Below are 10,310 nucleotides of genomic sequence, written 5' to 3' on the forward strand. Positions count from 1 at the left end.
CGCCTGGCTAATTTTTTAATTTTTATTTTGTAGAGATGAGGTCTCGCTATGTTGGCCAGGGTGTTCTGGAACTCCTTGTCTCAAGTCATCCTCCCACCTCGGCCTCTGAAAGTGCTGGATTTCTGGATTTACAGGCAAGAGCCACCATGCCGGGTCAAGAGCAACTTTTTGATATTGTAGTCGATGAGCCACTTCCCCAAGAAATGCTCCCGACATTTAATATGCTAATTAGCAAAGCATTGGATACTGATTAGATTATGGATAGATAACAGGAGTACTTGAAGTTGCTTTCAGCATGAATTTCCTAGATAGAATGCTAGCTAGCCACATGTTAACTCCAGTCTTTTAAAAAATTATAAAAATAATTTGCTATGATACATAATAGTTGTACATACTTATGGGGTACGGATGGTATTTTGATACAAAATATGCAGTGATCAAATGGGTAACTGGGGTATCCATCACCCCAAACGTTTATCACTTGTGTTAGGAACATTCCAATTCTACTCTTTTAGTTATTTTGAAATATGCAATAAATTAATGTTAACTATAGTTTCCCTATTGTGCTACCGAACACTAGATTTTTTTAAAAAAAAATTATTTTATTATAAGTTCCAGGATACATGTGGAAGACCTCAGGTTTGTTACATTTGTAAACGTGTACCATGGTGGTTTACTGCACCTATTAACACATCACCTAGGTATTAAGCTCCACATGTGTTAGTTACTTATCCTGATGCTCTCCCTTCCTTTGTTCCCCCCCACCCGACAGGCCCCATGTGTGTTGCCAAACACTAGGTCTTATTCCATTTAACTGTATTTTTGTACCCATTAACCATCCCCTCTTTTCCCTTTTCCCCACTACCCTTCCCAGTCTCTGGTAATCATCATTCTATTCTCTTCCTCCATGAGTTCAAGTTTTTATTGCTCCTATATGAGTGAGGGTGTGCAATATTTGTCTGGCTTATTTCACTTAACATAATGTCCTTCATTTCTATCCTATTGTTTCAGATGACAGGATTTTATTCTTTTTATGGCTGAATAGTCCATTGTACATATGTACCACATTTTATCCATTCAACCACTGATGCACACTTAGATTGATTCTGTATCTTGGCTATTGTGACTAGTGCTGCAATCAACATGGGAGTGCAGACATCTTTTTGATAAACTGATTGCCTTTCTTTTGATATTAAGGACGTCAACTGCATTCTTGATGAGAGCAACTCCTAGAGTTGAAGTTGGAACTTAACAGACATATCCTGAAGTGTTTAAAATGTATTATAGATGACACAGAAAATGTAAATAATGCATTTTGAATGGAGTACACATTAAAATGAAATTGAGATTTCTTGGACACATAGATGCTTTTTTAGTTCTGCCTTTTTATTCTAATGCATGCAGAAATAGCTTTCACATTACCCAGAAGTCATTGTAAAATTGGTCAGCTGACAGTATTGAGAGTTTAGTATGTGTAAGACATGGTGGAAGGTGTAAAGGAGTTATTTAAAGGAGTTTAAAGACATATCCCACAATCCACTAGAGGAATGTAAAAGTCACCTCAGATTTTTTTTCCCCCTGGAAGGGAGAATAGAGAAAAGTGCTAGTCTGGCAGAGGTCTAGTTATGTCTCTTGGGTTCTTTCATAAAATTACTAGATGGTCCTCTCCTTTGCGGCAGTAATAGGGGTGGAAGTTTTTTTTTTTTTTTTTTCAGGCAAATAAGAAAAATGTTTATTTTGTTGATTTTTTTTCCTGCTGCAGTAGTTTTTTTTTTTTTTTTACACTTTAAGTTTTAGGGTACATGTGCACAATGTGCAGGTTTGTTACATATGTATACATGTGCCATGTTGGTGTGCTGCACCCATTAACTCCTCATTTAGCATTAGGTATATCTCCTAATGCTATCCCTCCCCCCTCCCCCCACCCCACAACAGTCTCCGATAGGGGTGGAAGTTTCAACTCTAATGTGGAAAACTGTAATAAGTAGATTTTAGGAGTTAGCAATAGACTGGTAATGGAATACAAAAAAAAAACAAAACCCTCCAGTGCAGAACCAGAACTCAAGTCTAGGAGTAAAATTGAGTGGTGTGATGAAAAGACAATATGTATTAGAACAGCTCAAGTGAGTTTTGATATGTCTTCCAGGCTTTTTATTTTTTTTCTTTTTAATAGAAATGAAACCTTCACACACCCATCTCCCAGTGTCAACTATTAACGACATTTTGCTAATCCTATTTCATCTATTCACTCCACTTTTGTTTTTGCTGGAATATTTTAAAGAAAATCCCAGACATCATGTGATATAACCAGTAAATAAATGAGGCTGCTTCTGTAACTGATAAGGACACTTTAAAATTTTATTCTAAAAATAACAAAAAACTTTTCTATAAGCCACACTGATATATTCACACTGAAAAGTTACTACTTTTGTTAATATTTAGTACCTAGTCTATATTCAAACTTCCATGATTATCTCAAAATTTTTTTTGATTACCATTGGTTGCTTTAATTCTGGGTCTAATGAGGTTTATTCATTGTATTTGACTGTTATGTCTCTTAAATCCCTTTTAATCTCTACCAGTCACTACCTCTCACCCCCTTTTTTTCATGCCATGTATTTGTTGAGGAAATTAGGCCATTTGCCTAGTAGATTGCCCCACATGCTGGATTTAGTTTTTTTTTTTTTAATTGGTATAGGTGGATGTAGACTTTTGTTTAGATTCAGGTTCTTTTTTTTTGTCAAGCATAATTGATGCAGTATATATTTCCTATTGCATTGCATCATAAGGTATATTATGTCTGGTTATCTCACTTTTAGTTATGTTAGGATTAATTTTTAGGCTTGAGTTTCAGGTGTTAACCTGATCCCTCCATTATCAAGTTCCCCATCAAACTCTCCCCTGATGGTTTTAGCGGCTCTTAATGGCCACAACTGGATCTGTTATTAGGTTGGTGCCAATGTAATTGTGCTTTTTGCCTTTTAAAGTAACGGCAAAGACTGCAGTTACTTTTGCACCAAACCTAATACTACATTAGGAGTTACAAATGGTGATTTTTCCAATTCTGTCATTTCTTCTGCATTTATTAGCTGGAATCCTATAAAGGAAAGCACTTCCTCATCCTTTACTTATCTGGTTACTCTGAGATACATTATATACAAGAATGGCAGGGGAAAATGTTTAATTCATTCCTTTCTCAATCTTCAGAGTAATGAACTGGTGACCTAGCAACCTCCAACGATGATTAAGTATCATGAAACCAAAAATTTTTACATATCTGTTTCAATACATGCATTTCAATTAATTGTCCATCTGAGTCCTGTGGATACCCACTAAGTTCCATTGAAAGTTTCCTTTCTTTTTTTAAAAAAAAGTACCAACAAATTATTAAATTATTTGAAATAATTTAAAATATTGTCAAATATACAGAAAAGTTGTTAAAACTCTTGTATACTTTTTCCAAGATTAACCAGTTTTGAGCATTTGGCTTCATTTGTTTTTATAATGTTTTCTCATTTTTTTCAAGCCATTTGAAAGTGAGTTGAATACATTATGTACTTTTATGCTTTAATACTTCAGTGTATGTGTCTTAAGAAAAAAGATATTCTCTCCTGTAACAATTCAGGTATCAAATTCAGGCATCGTTGTGTTTTAGTTCTTTTACATTTTCTTCCCCAAATCCAGAATCACCTATTCCTTTAAGGGCCCATGATACCTTCTGCTAGGAAAAGGTATTTAGAGATCCCAGTATGGGTGCTAGGGGTGCTTTCTCATTTGTCCTTGCTTATAGGCTATTCAGTAGGCAGAGTCAGGAAATACTTTATTTTTTTTTTTTTAATTTTTAAGAGAGAGGTAAAGGGCTTTTACTTAAATGCTTTGATTTTAATATATCTTTTTTTTTTCTTTTCTTTTTTTTTTTTTGAGACGGAGTCTCGCTGTCCCCCAGGCTGGGAGGCTGGAGTGCAGTGGCGCAAACTAGGCTCACTCCAATCACTCCAAGCTCTGCCTCCTGGATTCATGCCATTCTCCTGCCTCAGCTTCCCGAGTAGCTGGGACTACAGGTGCCAACCACCACACCTGGCTAATTTTTTGTATTTTTAGTAGAGACGGGGTTTCACCCTGTTAGCCAGGATGGTCTCCATCCCCTGACTTCGTGATCCACCTGCCTTGGCCTCCCAAAGTGCTGGGATTACAGGCGTGAGCCATTGCGCCCAGCCATATATCTTTTTTTAGTCTGAAAATATTGGTCTAGCAACATTGACGTAATTACCTATTTGATTTATCTTACAACATATGTATAATAGTTTCAAATTAGCAATACTGATATAGCTATAAATAATACCAATAAATAATAAGACCAAAAGTTAAGACTGTTATTATTCCATCCTTAAATTATATTTTACAAGGATGTATGATACGAACACTGGCTTTAGAGTCAAATGAAGTAATCCTTTTCTTTGGTTAATAACCTAATGAATGTATAGTTAGGTTATTTTGATTCAGCTTTTAATTTTTAGGGATATACTTTTTGATTTAATTTTTAATTACATATAATATTTACTTGACTCGAGTAGAAACTATATGACAAGATGCATTCACAGAAATTTTGTCTGCATTTTCATCTTTTCCACCATGTTCAGTTTATTTCTCTATAGGTAATAACTTTTATTAGATGTTGGTTTCATTGTTTCATTTTTAAAATAAAATACCATTTTCTCCATTTTCTTACAAAAAAGATAGCATACTACAAAAACACTTTTTTTCACTTAATATGTTCTGGAGATTTTTCCATATCAATATATTGAGATCATTCTTACTGTTTTTTACAGTTGCACAGCACTTTGCTGTGTGGATATACCATACGTTTTTTAACTAGTCTACTGATGGACATTTGAGTTGTTTTCAGACCGTTGCCTTTACAAATAATGAATGTGATGAACTGCCTTGTGCATTTGTCAGTTTGTATTTAGGAAATGGCTTTTTAGAAGTGGAATTGCTGGGCCAGGGTGGATGACATCAACATTGCTAGATCTTGTCCAGTTCTTCTAAAAGGTTGTTCCATTTTGCATACCTGTCGGCAATAGACAAAAGTGCCTTACAAGCTGTTTTGTTGTTGTTGTTTTGAGACAGAGTCTCATTCTATTGCCCAGGCTGGAGTGCGGTGGTGCGATCTCGGCTCACTGCAACCTCCGCCTCCTGGGTTCCAGCGATTCTTGTGCCTCAGCCTACCAAGTAGCTGGGACCACAGGTGAGCACTACCACACCTGGCTAATTTCTGAATTTTTAGTAGAGACAGGGTTTCCCCATGTTGCCCGGGCTGGTCTCAAACTCCTGACCTCAGGTGATCTGCCCACCTTGGCTTCCCAAAGTGCTGGGATTACAGATGTGAGCCACTGCACCTGGCCTTACAGGCTGTTTTTGTTAGTCTCCCTACTTGGGCTTGTTAAAAGGTGTCAGCTGGCCTCAGGTTCATTTTGGCTTAAACTATGTCTAACATTAAAATATAGTTAAAGAATTGAAAAGGTTCTTATGCTTTAATGCACATCAAAAGCTGATTTAAATATCTTACTGAGTAAGGCAGGATGTAAATAAGGATGGACCAATCACTTTCGTCTCTGATCAGGAAAGAAGTCTTAGAAAGTATATTCTTGTGTGTGCCCTGAGAAGAGTTAAGAATTTAAATAGGCAAGGGTCCTAGAATTTAATAGAGTAGGTGGTTCCCACTGAATAGAGGAGTATGTCTGGGAAAAGTTTTATAGCCAGATTTTAAAAGACCAATATCATATATGTCTATATATACGTATATGTGTATGTCTATATATAGATATATGTGTATATCTATATATGTCTAAGACATATAGAAATATATATCAAAGTCATGTATATACACACACTATATGTGTATATATACATATGTACACACACACTATATATGTATATACACATACATACAGTGTACATATGTATATACACACATACAGTGTACATGTGTGTGTATACACACATATAGTGTATGTGTGTGTATACACACACATATAGTGTATGTGTGTGTATACACACACATATAGTGTATATATAGTGTGTATGTGTGTATATACACACATATAGTGTATGTGTGTATATACACACATATAGTGTATGTGTGTATATACACACATATAGTGTATGTGTGTATATACACACATATAGTGTATACACAGTGTGTATGTGTGTATATACACACATATAGTGTATACACAGTGTGTATGTGTGTATATACACACATATAGTGTATACACAGTGTGTATGTGTGTATATACACACATATAGTGTATACACAGTGTGTATGTGTGTATATACACACGTATACACAGTGTGTATGTGTGTATATACACACATATAGTGTATACACAGTGTGTATGTGTGTATATACACACATATAGTGTATACACAGTGTGTATGTGTGTATATACACACATATAGTGTATACACAGTGTGTATGTGTGTATATACACACATATAGTGTATACACAGTGTGTATGTGTGTATATACACACATATAGTGTATACACAGTGTGTATGTGTGTATATACACACATATAGTGTATACACAGTGTGTATGTGTGTATATACACACATATAGTGTATACACAGTGTGTATGTGTGTATATACACACATATAGTGTATACACAGTGTGTATGTGTGTATATACACACATATAGTGTATACACAGTGTGTATGTGTGTATATACACACATATAGTGTATACACAGTGTGTATGTGTGTATATACACACATATAGTGTATACACAGTGTGTATGTGTGTATATACACACATATAGTGTATACACAGTGTGTATGTGTGTATATACACACATATAGTGTATACACAGTGTGTATGTGTGTATATACACACATATAGTGTATACACAGTGTGTATGTGTGTATATACACACATATAGTGTATACAGTGTGTATGTGTGTATATACACACATAGTGTATACACAGTGTGTATGTGTGTATATACACACATATAGTGTATACACAGTGTGTATGTGTGTATATACACACATATAGTGTATACACAGTGTGTATGTGTGTATATACACACATATAGTGTATACACAGTGTGTATGTGTGTATATACACACATATAGTGTATACACAGTGTGTATGTGTGTATATACACACATATAGTGTATACACAGTGTGTATGTGTGTATATACACACATATAGTGTATACACAGTGTATATGTGTGTATATACACACATATAGTGTATATATAGTGTATATGTAGTGTATATATAGTGTATATATGTGTATATACACATATATGTGTATATACACATATATAGTGTATATATAGTGTGTATATGTTATGTGTATACATACACATATAAGTGTATATATGTGTATACATACACTATATGTAGCGTATACATACACTATATGTAGCGTATACATACACTATATGTAGCGTATATATGTGTATATATACACATATATAGTATGTATACAGTATGTATATATAGTGTATATATGTGTATATACGTGTATATACACATATAGTGTATATATGTGTATATACGTGTATATACACATATAGTGTATATATGTGTATATACGCTATATAGTGTGTATATACACATATATACACACATATGTGTATATATGCACATATACACACTATATGTGTGTATATACACTATATAGTGTGTATATACACATATATAGTGTGTATATACACATATATAGTTTGTATGTGTGTATATGTGTGTATATGTGTGTATATGTGTATATATACACATATATCTTGTGTATATGTGTGTATATATACACATATATCTTGTGTATATGTGTGTATATATACACATATATCTTGTGTATATGTGTGTATATATACACATATATCTTGTGTATATGTGTGTATATATACACATATATCTTGTGTATATGTGTGTATATATACACATATATCTTGTGTATATGTGTATATATACACATATATCTTGTGTATATGTGTGCATATATACACATATATAGTGTGTGTATATGTGTGCATATATACACATATATAGTGTGTGTATGTGTGCATATATACACATATATAGTGTGTGTATATGTGTGTATATATACACATATATAGTGTGTGTATATGTGTGTATATATACACATATATAGTGTGTGTATGTGTGTACATACACATATATAGTGTGTGTATGTGTGTACATACACATATATAGTGTATGTGTGTACATACACATATATAGTGTGTGTATGTGTGTACATACACATATATAGTGTGTGTATGTGTGTACATACACATATATAGTGTGTGTATGTGTGTACATACACATATATAGTGTGTATATGTGTGTATATATACACATATATAGTGTGTATATATGTATGTATACATGGTGGTATCTTAGTTCATTTGGACTGCTGTAACAAAATACCACAAACTGAGTAGCTTATAAGCAACAGAAATTATTTCCCACAGTTCTGGAGGCTGGGAAATCCAAGATAAAGGCAGATTTGGTTTCTGGTAAGAACACTTTTTTTCTGGTTCATAGGTGTAATCTTGCTACGCCTTCACATGGTAGTAGGAGTGTGGCATCTCTCTGGGGTCTCTTTTCTAAGGGCACTAATCCAATCCAGGAGGGCTCCACTCTCATGACCTAATTGCCTTGCCCCACCTCCTAATGCCGTCATTTTGGGGATGAGAGTTTCAACATATGAATTGTGGGCAGACATAAACACTCAAGACTATGGTAGGGGGATAAACAATTTTGGATAGTATCTGGTGGTTAAATAAAGATTTTGAACAGGAACAATATGGGATATTTTACCATTTGATGTCTAGGAAACTTTATTCACTTTCTCTTCAAATTTTTGCTTTGCTTTGTTCTTGAATTTTAAACTAATCCATGTATTTAACTTTTTAAAACTATTTTTACATTGTAATTTGTTCTGTGATCTTCATTTCCACAGAAATACCAGCAATGGTTTTCAGCCAACAAACTTGAAATATTTGCATAGAATTTAGTTTATTTTCTGCAACAACACTACACACTAATTTGCTGTAATTTCTTAATAAAATATTGAAAGAGGAATCCATAATGGTAATGTTACTGGGTGGGAAGTTCTTAACTGTGAATTGTCCAGGTTCTTGGCGTGTTGAACAAAGAATTGAACAAAATACACAAAGTAACAAAAGAAAGAAACAACAAAAGACAAAGCAACAAAAGAATAGAGTAATGAAAACACAGATTCATTGTAGTGAAACTACATTCCATAGAGTGGGAATGGGCTTCGAGAAGCAGCTCAAGAGTCCCGCTACTGAAATGCTCCCCAAGGTTTTTATAAAGCCAAAAGAACATGGGCAACACCCCTACATAACATTTGGAGGCCTCCAGTTGGTTACACCCTATGAAGGATTGGCCTACGACCAATCAGAGGCTGAAGTGGAGGCTTGCCCCGCAGTCAATCACAGATTGAAGTGGAAACTTCCGTCTTGTTATCACAGGATCCAAGATGTAGCTTGTATGCTGCCTAATCTTGCCTAGAACGATCTGCACCTGCTGTTCTTTTGCTTATGCATTAACCCTTGGTTACCCTAATTCCCTATTCTCCTGCCTCAGCAGCTAGCACTTTCATAGTGCTTACTATGTGTCAGGCAGTAAGTGCTATATATAGTAATTCATTTAATCCTCACTACAACCTTATGAAATATATTCTAGTATTATCTCCACTTTACAGTGAGGCAACAGAAATAGGTTAAGTCACAGGCCCAAAGCCACACAGCCCATGACTGAGCCTGGATTTGAATGCAGGCAATCTAACTTCAAAATCCGGATTTAACTGCCATATTCTTGCCTTTCCTCGACAGCCTGAAAACACAATCAATCAAGAACTAATGATAAAAGAGATAATTCATTGATCATATAGCATGATTCACTTAGTCTGCAAATCCAGTCTGTGAAAAAGGACAATCCTAAATTAGGTCTTCTGGCATTTTATAAGCTTGCTGAGGATAAAATTCCTAAGCCTTCTCAAAAGGAGAGGTGAAGGAAGAGGGGGAAATTTCAGAAGCCATGAGGGTTGGGAGGAAATAGGTGAAGAAACCCCAGGGGTAAGTTTACAAATATTTTAGCGGGAGTGTTGGCAGAGAGCACGGCCAACTTTATCAAACGCATCTTGGTTGTATATTTCCCCTGACTTATGAGTAGGTAGTATCACAGAACAGAAGGAAAATTTGCTCGCATCACCCAAATTATAAAGTAAGTTAATAGCTGGTTGTGGTGGCTCACGCCTGTAATCCCAG

Source organism: Gorilla gorilla, chromosome 15 (assembly GCF_029281585.2).
Source record: "Gorilla gorilla gorilla isolate KB3781 chromosome 15, NHGRI_mGorGor1-v2.1_pri, whole genome shotgun sequence".
Taxonomy (NCBI): domain Eukaryota; kingdom Metazoa; phylum Chordata; class Mammalia; order Primates; family Hominidae; genus Gorilla; species Gorilla gorilla.